Raw genomic sequence first — 12,513 nt, 5'->3', positions numbered from 1 at the left:
GGGCTGAGGTCTGGTTGTTCCTGCTCTTCACAGGTCCCTCCCTGGAAACCCAACTGGGAGAAAACCTTGAGCTGAACCTGGTGGAACAGTGAAAAGAGTAGGAGCAGCCCTTCAAGATCAGTCCCATGGGGATGCAGTGGTGCTTCTTCTTGTAGTTAGCTATTAAAGACTAGAGGGTAAAGCCAGACTTTTCCCCTCTAGAGCAGCCTTGAGAAACAAAGTGTGCTTAGGCCTCCCTGTGGCCTCCAGACCTGAGCTCCCTGGAGGTTTCTAGCAGCAGCTTTTCTGAGTGCAAGAATGCTTCTGTGTCACACAGCTCAAGCTAAAAGTGAAAGCTTCCTGTGCTGGCTTTGGTCAGGAGGAGCAACATCAGCTGCATCTTTGTGCCCAGCAGTAGCCCTGGGGTAAAGTGGGAGGTCAGGGATGAACAAAGGAGCATGGAAGGAAATATCCCTGACCCCTCTGGCAGGAAAGATTTCTCCTGCTCTCCAGTCTAAACCTCCCTTGGTGCAGCCTGAGGTTATTTTCTCTTCTCCTATGACTTGCAGCTAGGGAGAAGAGACCAAGCCCCACTCCACTCCAACCTCCTTTCATGGAGCTGCAGAGCCAGAAGGACTCCCAGGAGTCTCTTCCCCAGGAGTCTCTCTTCTCCAGGCTGAGCAGCCCTAGTTTGCTCAGCTGCTCCTCCCCAGCCCTGTCCTCCAGACCCTTCCCCAGCTTTGTTGCCCTTCCCTGGACGTGCTGCAGCACTCCAATGGCCTCCTTGTAGTGAGGAGCCCAACATTCCTCAAGGTGTGGCCTCAGCAGTGCCCAGGGCAGGGGCACAATCCTAGAATCCTAGAATCAGCCAGGTTGGAAAAGACCTCAGAGATCATCAAGTCCAACCAGCACCTCCAGACAACTCAACCCTGGCTCCAGGTGCCACATCCAATCCCCTCTTGAAGCCCTCCAGGGATGGGGACTCCACCACCTCCCTGGGCAGCACATCCCCAGGGCCAATCTCTCTTGCTGGGAAGAACTTTCTCCTCACTCCAGCCTAACCCTCCCCTGGCACAGCTCGAGACTGTGTCCTCTTGTTCCTGGGAGAAGAGCCCAACCCCCACCTGGCTACAAGCTCCCTTCAGGGAGTTGGAGAGAGCAATGAGGTCTCCCCTGAGCCTCCTCTTCTGCAGGCTAAGCAACCCCAGCTCCCTCAGCCTCTCCTCACAGGGCTGTGCTCCAGACCTGCTGCCTCAGGTTGATGTTCTTCTTACACTGAGTGCCCCAGGTCTGGACACAGTACTCCAGGTGAGGTCTCAGCAGAGCAGAGTGGCACTCTCACCTCCTTCCATCGGCTGGGCACTCTTCCTTTGGTGCAGCCCAGGATGTGAGTGGCCTGAAGAGAGGAGACTGTGCCTGCATGTGCTCACCCCTGTGCTGCAATACATTCACCTGTGATCTTGATCTTGAGGATGAAAGAAGTCCTGTACATAACAAAGAAAAGAAACAAATGAACCAGAGCCTGGATGAAGGTATCTCTGAAATGGAGGCACTGGCACACAGTAAATGTAATGAGGACAGTGGTTCTTGCTCTGTGCTAAGCAGTCAGCATGCTGATACAGTAGAACATGCTGATACCTTTGGCTGGGAATAGCTGTGGCACACCAAAGCAGTCTCCTAAGAACCAAAACCAAGTTCAGTGTTCAAAAAAGACTTTGTTGCCAGTGATCCATTTTGAAGAGATGATTTGCTCAACTTTGAAAAAAAGTGCTGGAAAAAACCTGAAGTCTTGGGCTGCAGGAGACAAAAATTGGTTTGAGAGGAAAGGTTGAACTTTGTCATCTAACTGGCAAGCAAATGGGACTGGGCTGAATAGACATTCTTGCTGACCTCTTCCAAAAGAACCTGAAGCATCTACTAGCAAATATTTTAAGGCATCTTGGTGAGATGGATTCACTAAATTTTGCCACAGTCAGCACAACCTGGCAGGAGATGCTGCAGGAAGGTAAGTGGCTCTTCCAAAAGCAGAGCAAAGCTGTGCAAAGCTGTTCCAGCGCCACCGAGACATCAGAGAACGCTGCAGCGAGGGAGTTTGGCCTCTACCGAGCTGCTTTAGCTTCCATTCAGAAAGCAATCCCACCTGCCAACTTGAACAAGAAAGGCACCAGATCCAAAGCATCCCAGAATCACAGCAGGCTCATGGAGCTCTGGGAGGCTGCCAAGACCTTGAAAAGCACTGAAAGCCTTACAGTCTGCCAGCAGTGTGGCTCACCTGCCAAGTACGGCTCCTGTCTACAAAGGGCGGCGTGCAAGGCTGGAAGTTGTGGCTTTGGCTTTTGCACAGAGGGCATGTGCAGCTACCACAGCTCCAGTGCCTGCAGGAGCAGCAAACCAGTGAAACCTAACTCTACGCTGGGGCCACTTCCTGGGACTAAAAGAAGCCAAGAGAATCCACGCCGACTATGATCCACCCATCCCAGTACAGACTCTTGAACGTGGGGGGGGTTAAGAGACAAAACTACCCACAAAGCAAATCAAACATGGAGGTGCTTGCTGCTGCTCTGTTGAGGTCTGCTGGAGTTCCTGGGAACTGTCACAAGTATCCATTAGAAAAGATTTTTAAATGCATCAATGGAAAAGACAATTCTGAATGAATTCTCCTGACATTCTCATGGCTGTCCTGGTGAGTCTGCTCCTGGGTTTCAGTCTGCAGAACACCCCAGGGGAATGAACAAACCACAGCAGTTTTGACAAGTACCCTTCCATGTGTAGCCCTAGCAATTCTTGAGTGCCTGAAGGGAGAAACTTCAGTTGTGTTTTATTGAAAGCTTTGCTACTCTTCAGAAATCCTTTCAATGCCTCTGCAGCTCCCTGAAGGGAGGTCGTAGCCAGGTGGGGGTTGGGCTCTTCTCCCAGGCAACCGGCCCCAGAACAAGGGGACACAGTCTCAAGCTGCAGCAGGGGAGGTTTAGGCTGGAGGTGAGGAGAAAGTTCTTCACCAAGAGAGTCATTCCTCATTGGGATGTGCTGCCCAGGGAGGTGGTGGAGTCCCCGTCCCTGGAGGTGTGCAAGCGGAGATTGGACGTGGCCCTGGGAGACATGCTCTAGTCACGGGTCTGTGCTGGCAGGCTGGACTCCATGATCCTCGAGGTCTCTTCCAACCTTGGCGAGACTGTGAGCCTGTGAGACTGTATTCATAGATCTAGGGGTGAGTGGCTGCCAGAGCAGCAGCACCCAGGGCAGTCTGCACAGGAATGCGTCCAGGATGCAGGGCTTGGGCAGGCTCCAGAGCAGGAGACTCCACAACCTCTCTGGGCAGCCTGCTCCAGGGCTCCAGCAGCCTCACACCAAAGAAGTTTCTCCTCCTGTTGAGCTGAAACCTTCCCTGTCCCAGTTTGTCTCCACTGTTCCTTGGCTGATTGCTGTGCACCACCCACAAGAGCTTGGCCCCCTCCCCTTGCCCCCCAGCCCTCAGCTGTCAATAGACATTGATCAGATCCCTCTCAGCCTTCTCTTCTCCAGACTAACCAGCCCCAGGGCTCTCAGCCTCTCTTCCCAGGGGAGCTGCTCAAGTCCCCTAAGCATCCTCCTGGCTCTCCCTTGGACTGTCCCCAGCAGCTCTCTGTCTCCCTCGAGCTGGGGAGCCCAGAACTGGACCCAGGATTGCAGCTGTGGTCTGAGCAGGGCAGAGCAGAGGGGGAGCAGAACCTGCCCAGCCCTGCTGGCCACACTTTCCTTGCTGCACCCCAGGACCCCATTGGCTCTCTTGGCCACCAGGGCACATTGCTGTCCCATGCAGAACTTGTGCACTAAGACTCCACGGAGCTGCTTTCCAGCAGGGCAGCTCCTAACCTGTCCTGGTGCCTGCTGTTACTCCTCCCCAGATGCAGGACCCTGCCCTTGTCCTTGTTGAACTCCAGGAGGGTTGCCTGCAGCCAGCCCTCAGCTCTTCCAGAGCCCACTGGATGACAGCACAGCCTGAGGGGTGTCAGCCACCCCCAGCCCCTAGTTCTGACTGCAGCAATTCCTAAGAGTTCCAAATGATTTGTGAAACCCAGGTGGTTAACCCCTGAGCAATAAATGATTTGGCATTCTGAAGGGCTCACAAGAACCTTGACTTGGTTTTCCCTTTCCCTGAGGACTCTGAGTTGGATCTTGCCCTGTCTGCAAGCACAGGTAGCATGAAGGCTGATGTGAGAAACTCACCTTGTGTGGCTGGCAGTTGGAGAGGTTCTCAAAGGGCTTGGTGCAAGGCACAAGGTGAAATGGTTTGGAACAGGGGAGCAAAAGGAGTTAAGAGAATATTTCATTGCCTGAGCTCCTCACAGGAAGCAGGAGCAGCACCCAGGCTCCCACAGGCAGCACATCCTTGAAGAGGTTGAAACAGGACCTGGGAGTGCTGGTGGGCAACAAGCTCTGCATGGCACAGCAGTGTGCCCTGGGGGCCAAGAAGGCCAAGGGGGTCCTGGGGGGCATTCAGAGGAGTGTGGCCAGCAGAGCCAGGGAGGTTCTCCTCCCCCTCTGCTCTGCCCTGCTGAGACCTCCCCTGGAATATTGCAGCCAGCTCTGGGCTCCCCAGCTCAGGAGGGACAGGGATCTGCTGGAGAGAGTCCAAGGGAGGCTCCAAGGATGCTGAAGGGACTGCAGCACTGCCTGGGGAGGAGAGGCTGAGAGCCCTGGGGCTGTTCAGTCTGGAGAGGAGAAGGCTGAGAGGGATCTGATCAATGCCTCTCAATAGCTGAGGGCTGGGGGTCAGGAGGGAGGGGACAGGGACAGGGACAGCTTCTGCTCACTGTGCCCTGGGATAGGCCAAGGGGCAGTGGATGGAAACTGCAGCACAGGAGGCTCCACCTCAACAGGAGGAAGAACTTCTTGCCTGTGAGGGTCCCAGAGGCCTGGAGCAGGCTGCCCAGAGAGGTTGTGGAGTCTCCTTCCCTGGAGCCTTTCCAGCCCGGTCTGGATGTGTTCCTGGGTGACCTGAGCTGGATTCTCTGCTCCTGCTCTAGCTGGGGCTGGAAGATTCCTGCACAAGGCAGAAGCTATTGAAGAGGAGGATGCTGAGAGGACAGCTTCTTTCTCTCTAGAGCTAGCTGAAAGGAGGCCTCTTCTCCCCAGGAACTGATGACAGGACAAGAGGTCATGGGCTCAAGCTGTGCTAGGGAAGGCTTAGCTTGGATACTAGGAAGAATTTCTTACAGCTAGAGTGGTCAGGCAGTGGAAGAGGCTGCCCAGGGAGGTGGTGGAGTCCCCACGCCTGGAGGGGCTCAGGAAATGTGTGGCCATGGCTCTTGGGCACATGCTCTGTTGGTTATGGTTGGACTGCAGGATCTCAGAAGTCTTTTCCAGCCTTAATGGCTATATGAAAAGGGAGGCAGAGTGGTCTCAGTTCATGCCACAGCTGCAGACAAACACCAAGGTGAGGGAGTGGAGCTTGGGGAAGAAAGAAGAGAGCCCTTTGGTTCCACCTTCCCCCTGTGAAGCTGAGTGGGGCTGCCTGATCCACAGAGGCTAAGAACAAGAGCCCCAGAGCCCCTGCGATGATGGCAGAGAGGGGGAAGGCAGACTGGAGCCCGTCCCGGGAGGAAGGGCCTGGCCCAGGAGCCCCCCGAGGGAGCCCCAGCCCCAGGGTCCCCAAAGGGGAGGCAAGAAGTAGCCAGAAGAGGTCTGAAGAGCCAAAAACCCAAACGTTTAGTGATCACCACAAACGGGGGGGGGGGAACCGCGGCGCAGAGGGGAGGGGAGAGGGATGGGAACCGCGAAGTGGGGTAGGGGGAACCAGCCGCAAAAAGGGCTGGGGCGGGAGAGGGGAACGCGGCGCCGCGGAGGGGACGGGGACCGGGACCGGGCCGGAGGAAAGCAGAGATGCGGACGGGGAGGGGGAGCGGGACCGGGGGGCAGAGGCGCCGCGGACGGGACCGGGACGGGGAGCGGGGGAAAGCGGCGCCGCGGACAGGACCGGGTGTAAAAGTGCGGAAGCGGGAACGGACACAAAGCAAAGGACGAAGAAGAGCTCCCACACCAAGGGAGAAGGTGGAAGCAGTGCTGGGAGCTTGGGCTGGGCTCCTGGCTGCTGAAGTCTTCACCTTAAGAGCTTCACTGGCTGGGGGCTGGAAGCAGGGAGACTGCTGCCAAGCGCTGGGAGCACTTCGGGGCTCCTCTTCCTGCACTGCCTGCGCAGAGGGCCTGAAGGATGCTCTGGGGCTGCAGAGAGGAGAGGGGCATGAGGACAGCACTGGGGCACAAGCAGCAAATGCAGCTCCCCTCCTGAGGCACATCCAGGCACTGGCAGCTCCCTGTTGTCTTGCACTCCCCCCAGCTGGGGCTGCAGCCATCCCCCCCAGCACCAACCATCCCCATGCCAGGGCTTTGCCTTGCAGCAGGCACGGGGCTGGCACAGCAGCAGGCTGCAGCCACCCCCAGCACCAACCATCCCCATGCCAGGGCTTTGCCTTGCAGCTGGCACAGGGCTGGCACAGCAGCAGGCTGCAGCCACCCCCAGCACCAACCATCCCCATGGCAGGGCTCTGCTCCAGCTGGCACAGGGCTGGCACAGCAGCAGGCTGCAGCCACCCCCAGCACCAACCATCCCCATGGCAGGGCTCTGCTCCAGCTGGCACAGGGCTGGCACAGCAGCAGGCTGCAGCCTGCCCCAGCACCAACCATCCCCATGGCAGGGCTCTGCTCCAGCTGGCACAGGGCTGGCACAGCAGCAGGCTGCAGCCTGCCCCGGGGCAGGGCTCACTCCTGGCAGAGTGGCTCCCAGGGCAGCCTCACCTGGGGGGCAGAGGCCTTGGCAGCTCGGTGCCTGCTGTGCAGCTGGGGGAATGCGGCTCCGCTGCCCACCCCCGGGGGGGCAAAGGGCTCTGAGGAGGGCAAAGAGGCCATTGGCACCCAGGCAGGCTCGGGGCAGAGGCCACAGGCAAGGTGCAGCTGCAGCCATGGGGCTGGCCCCACAGTGGGGAGCACAGGCAGCTGCTGGCAGCTCTCTCACCTCTCAGCTGCCTTCTGCTTCAGGGCAGAGGCTCTGCAGCCCACAGGCAGCCTGGGCACAGAGGGTGCCTGTGTGGCACAGGCCAGCGTGCAGGGCCTGCAGCCAGGGCAGGGATGGTTAGTGCCAGGGGGGATCCTGACTGCCCCTGGCACGGGGCTGGGCCCTGCCCTGTCCCCATGTCCAGCTCTCCTCACTCTGAGCTATTTGCAGAGCCCCAGAAGCAAGGAGGTCTCCCTGGGGGTGTCCTGCACCAGCAGGGCCAGGTGGGGCTCAGCCTCTGCACAGCCACAGGGCTCCAGAAGAGCCAGAGCCTCTTTGCTGCACCAGCCAAAAGCCACCCCCAAATCCCCAAATCCCCCAAGGGCACAGCCCTGACCCCCAGTGCCAGGAGAGCAGATGCCCAACCTGCTGCCAGCCAGCACTCCTGAAGCAATCTGGAGGATGCTCCAGGGCCAAAGGGAGGAGCAGGAGCAGGAAAAGCTTCCCTTGGAATGCTCTCTGCCCTGTGCAGCCGTGCCCAGGTGAGCTCAGCCTGTGCCTGCTGGCCAAGTGCCTCCTGCCCACCCTCTGCCCTCCACAGAGCTGCAGCCATCCCCACAGGAGGCACCCAGCCATGGAGGGCAGGATCCCCAAAGCCACAGGGAAGGCCCCAGGGCAGCACTCACTTGGGCACCGAGAGGGCATCCTGCTTGTGCTGCCAGCCTGGGGGCTCCAGGCCCCTGCAGCCCAAGGGCTCAGGGCTGCTGCCTGAGGCTGGCAGCCTGCAGACCTGGTAGGTGACATTGAGGTCATGGCTCCTGGCAGCAGCTGCAGCCCTGGGGCAGAGAGAGACAGAGCCAAGGAGCAGTGAGGGGCTGAACCTCAGCCACTGGCACCCAAGAGAGGCTCAGCACCACCAGCAGCACCTCTGAGCCCCCTCCTCAGCTGGGGCACAGCCTGGGGGGAGCTCTGGGCCAGGCAAGCTTTGAGGCTGAGGGATCCCCAGGCTGGGACTGCAGAAGCTGGGCTGGGAGGTCACCTGTGGGCTGCAGGGCACCCAACAGCAGCCCCAGAGCTGTGCTGGGCCTCAGGCACACAGCACAGGCAGCCTCCCTCGGGAGACCTTCCCCAAGAGCTTCCTTCTGCCAGGAGATTGGGGCAGAGACAGCAGCAGGTGGTGCCAGGGCAGCCCTGCCAGGGCAGCACCTCGGGGAGCAGAGGCAGCAGCAGAGCCCTGGGGAAGGCAGCTCCAGGCCTGGCAAGAGGCACTGAAGGCTCTCAGCTGCTGTGCCTGGAAACCTTCCCTGCTGACCCTTCCAGGGGAGCTTCTCCCCTGGGACTGGCTCTCTCGGAGCCAAATCCCACCTCAGAGGGCAGGCACTGCTCTGTAAGCCAAGGCCTGGGCCCTCCCCCACCTCCAGCACCCTCAGGGGGCTGCACACCACAGGAAGGTTGAAACTCTCTGAGCAGCCAGGAGGAAGTGGCACAGGGAGGGGGCACAAGGACACTCACCCCTCTGGCTGGCTGGCAGTCAAGCCCTGCAGGAGGAGGGCTGCTTCCTTTGCTTCCTGCTGCACATCTGCCTGCTGGCTGGCTGGGGCAGACCTTTCCTCTGCAGCCTGCAGCAAGCCCCCAGAGCAGCATCAGGCCAGAGCTGAGCTGAGCCTGGGCCCCCAGCTGCCCCTTCCCTGCCAGGCTCAGAGCTTTCTCCAGCACTCCACAGCCCAGCACCTGCTGAGCCCAGACCTCCCAGAGCAGCTCAGCTCCCAGCTTGCCCAGTGCAGCCCAGCAAGGTACCTGAGCTGCCTGCTGGGTCCCACTCACCAGGCCAAGCCCTCCTCTCACCTCCTCCAAGGCCAGCTGCGAGGGAGCAGGACACCCAGCTGCCAGCTGCTGCTGCTGCTCTCCAGCCCTCTCCCCACCAGTCAGGTCCAGGCACACCTTGGGCACAGCCTCCTCCAACCTGCAGGAGTCACAGCAGCAGCCCCTGAGCCAGGGAAGAGCCTCTGGGGAAGCCATCCCTGGGCCTACCAAGGTTTGGGAGGGAGCCCAAGGAAGCTTTGGCCTTTGTCCCCCAGCTGTGGGGGCTGGGGGCTGCCAGGCTCCTCACTCCAGCTGGGCAGTGGAGAGGCTGTGGCACAGCAGCAGAGCAGCTCAGCTGTGTCCTGGCAGCCACTTGGGCTGCAGCCAGCAGCCAAACTCTGCAAGCTCCTGGCCATGGGGGACCCCAAGGTGCCAGCCCAGGCTCCATCCCTCCTGCCCAGCAGCCTCACCTGGGCAGCTGCAGCAGGCTGGAGCCGAGGGCAGGCAGCAGCACTGGCGCCTGGCTCTGTGCCCCCCGGGCAGCATCCTCCTAGGCACGGAGCTTGGCCTGCAGCTCTGCCACCTGTGAGCAAGGGGCAGCCCTGGCTCAGAGCATGCCCTGAGCCCCAGCAGCTCAGCAGGCTGGGTGCCAGGCAAAGCAGAGCTGCAGACAGAGCCCAGCCCTGCCCCCGGCAGCTCACCTCCGCTCTCAGCTGCGCACACAGCACAACGTACGGACAGACGTGGGAGTCCGGGCTCAGCAGGTTGCTCTTGAGCTGCGGGGAGGGAGGAGCGGAGCTGAGAGCAGCCCCGGGACAGCTCCTTCCCCTCCGCTGAGGCGGCAGCGGGGCAGCTGCTCAGCCTCCTCTGGGCTGGTGGGGCCCGGGCGGCTGCAGCTGACTCTGAGAGGGGCTCCAGAGGCAGCCCGGCTGCAGCAGGGAGGCAGCAGCCCGCAGCAGCCTGCCCCAGGCTCCTTCCCGGGCAGCCCCAGCAGCTGCCGGCCGCGGGGCGAGGTGCTCACCGAGACCTGGATCTCCTTGGCCCTGCTGGCACACCTGAGGGTGTTGAGGGTGTCCTGGCAGCAGAGCGGCGAGGGGCTGAGGGCAGCCAGCATCAGGGTGCGGCCGATGGAGCCCTTCAGCAGCCGCCTCAGCTTGCTGTCCCGCTACGGGACGTGGCTCTGCTTGCCCTGCCCGGCACAGCGAGGCTCCGCTCAGGGGCTGGCCCTCGGCTCCCAGCCCTGGCCACGCTCAGCCCACGACAGCTCTGCCCTGGGGACGGCGCTCAGGGCCCCTCGGCGGCAGCCTCACCTTGGCCCCAGCCAGCGCCTGGCTGACGCTGAGCAGGGCCAGCAGCGAGCGGTTGATGCTGGCTCCCTCCCGCAGCCGCTCGCCCCTGCTCTTGGCCACCGCGGCTCGCTCCGAGCCGGCCAGGTCGCCCAAGCTCATCTCGGCCACCGGCAGAGCCCCAGCGAGGCCCCCGGCGCGGTCCTGCTGCTTCACCTGTACCTGGCAGGGCACAGGCAGGGCAGGCTGCGGCTCCGCAGGGCGCTCGGGCTCGCCGCTCGCAGCCGCGGCAGCAGCCCTGGCACGCCGGCCCTGGCACAGCATCGCCGCCTGCCCCCCTCCGGGCAGCGGTGCCAGGGGCTGCCCCAAGCACCACCCCTCACCTGCAGCACGGCGTGGGAGCGGGAGGAGGAGGCGTTGGCATCGGTGGGATGCTGCGTGCGGTTCCTGCTGCCCCCGAGCAGCATCTGCAGGAGCTGCTCTGCCGAGCTGGGCTGGCGGGGAGCAGGCAGAGGGCAGGGATCGGCGCAGCCCCGGCACGGGCACCGAGCGGCCACAGGCACACAGGCTGAGGCCTCCTGCGCCCCTGCAGGGCTCCTCTGGCCTCGGGCTCAGCGCTGCTGCCAGCCAGCACCCAGCCAGCTGGCACCCCCGGGGCCCCGCAGTCCCTGCCCCGGGTCCCCACAGCCCTCCCCTCCCCCCTCCAGGTCCCCCAGTGCCCGCTGGCACCCCTGGGGCAGGCGCAGTGCTGCCCACACCTTGTGCCTGCTTCCACCCCCACCTGCTGGATGGAGAGACCCTGAACCACAGCTCCTCTCTCAGGATCCTCCCGGATGGGCAGAGGGCCCTTGGGCTCCAGCAGGTCACGGATCTGCTCGTTGTAGACCTGCAGCAGGCAGCTCCAGCTCAGGCTGAGGCTTGGGGCCCCAAAGGGCAGCAGGCAGAGAGCTCTGGACCCCAGAGCCTGCTGCCCACCCAACAGCACCTCTGGCACCTGGTGCCAGCAGGAGCAGCTGAAGGTGCCCTAAGGCAGGGGACAGCTCAGGAGGCTTCACCAGTCAGGCACTGAGCCATTGCTCCTCCAAAGCCCTTGCAGCCAGGAAGCCCTCATTGCCCTGTGCCCTGTGGCCCCCAGCTCCAGAGGGAGCAGACCAGCAGCACCAGCTCAGCAGCCTGGGTAGGGGCAGCCTGCTTCCAGTCTGGGGCTGTCCTGGCCACTGGGCACAGCTGGCAGCACAGGGGTAGCCCTGGCACTACAAGCCCAGACCTTGGAGATGGTGGCCTGGCAGCAGGAGGGGCACAGCTGGGCACAGCCTACCTCCAGGTAGGAGACCAGGACCTGGTAGCTCTTCTGCTCCTTCCTAGCCTCCAGCCTCCTGTACAGCTCCTCCATGGTGAGGTAGATGATGCCAGGGCTCTTCTCTGAGCCCAGCATGGGGTAGGTTTTCCCTGCTCCTGTTGCTCCGTAGGCAAACGCTGGGAGGAGAAAGGGAGGAGCCCTGAGAGCAGCCTTCCTCAACAGCAGCACTGGGGGGATGCTCCCAGCTCTGCCTCAGCTGGAAATGCCCCTGGGGACACAGCCCCAAACCCAGCTCCTGCTATGGGGCACTGCTGCCTCCCACTCACATCCTGTCCAGCAGGACCCCCAGGGCCCTCTGCACCAGCCTGCTCCCCAGCCTGCACAGGGCTCCCAGCTGATGCCAGCCCACAGGCAGGACTCCACACTCATCTGGGCTTGTCTCTGCTCTCTTCTTGCTGGCCTGGGCCCTGCCTGCCCCCACAGCCCTCAGGTGACATCTCCAGGTCAGCACTGGCCCTGTCAGGTTGCTCTGGGAGGGGATTGTGACAGATGCAGGTGGGGCTCACAGAATAAGCTCTCTTCACCTCTTCTGGCATTTTGAGGCCCTGGAACTGTCTTGCTAGAGGTCTACACATGTCACCCAGGGGAAAATGTGCCTTCCTCTGCTTATGCAGCAGAGCAGCTGCTTTGACACCATTCTGTCACTAGGCCAGTCTATAGCTGGATCTCGGGTTTAAGCCCCACTGCACCTAAAAGAAGGAGTTTGCTCAGATGTGGCTGTTACAGTGCGCTCCAAACCCTCCTTCCCCCATCTCCACCAGTGGAGGTCTGAATGGGGAAAGACAAAGGCAGGAAATTGCCTTCCCCTGGGACAGGTCAAGGCTGCTGGAGGGGGAAGTGCGCTTGGGGTTGGCACTATGATTAGCAGGGTGCTTGGCACCCAGTGTGCCTTGGCCTGGGACACATTGTCTCTGAACACCTTAAGCAGGGTGAGCAGAAAGCTGTGGGGGCTCTCTTGCTCTTGCCTTCCTCTTGCTCACTCCCATGTTCTGCTTTCCTCTTGGCCTCGCTGCCTTGGCGGCAGCATTGCAGACACCAGCCCTGGGTCCTGGCTTCTCCCTGGCCCTGCCTGCCCTGGGGCCCTGCTCCCTGGCTGCCTGCCGGCAAGCTGCGGC

At 61.5% G+C, this 12,513-nt stretch overlaps 1 pseudogene; it reads left to right on the top strand.

Moving 5' to 3' along the window:
- Positions 1 to 1,366: 1,366 nt before the first annotated feature.
- Positions 1,367 to 3,530, top strand: LOC137458449 (F-box only protein 5 pseudogene; annotated as a pseudogene).
- The last annotated feature ends 8,983 nt before the right edge of the window (positions 3,531 to 12,513 follow it).

Source organism: Melanerpes formicivorus, unplaced genomic scaffold, assembly GCF_026170545.1.
Source record: "Melanerpes formicivorus ecotype bairdi unplaced genomic scaffold, bMelFor1.0.p_v2 SCAF_244, whole genome shotgun sequence".
NCBI lineage: Eukaryota > Metazoa > Chordata > Aves > Piciformes > Picidae > Melanerpes > Melanerpes formicivorus.
The sequence above is the reverse complement of the archived record's forward strand: the minus strand, read 5'-3'. Positions and strand labels throughout refer to the sequence as shown.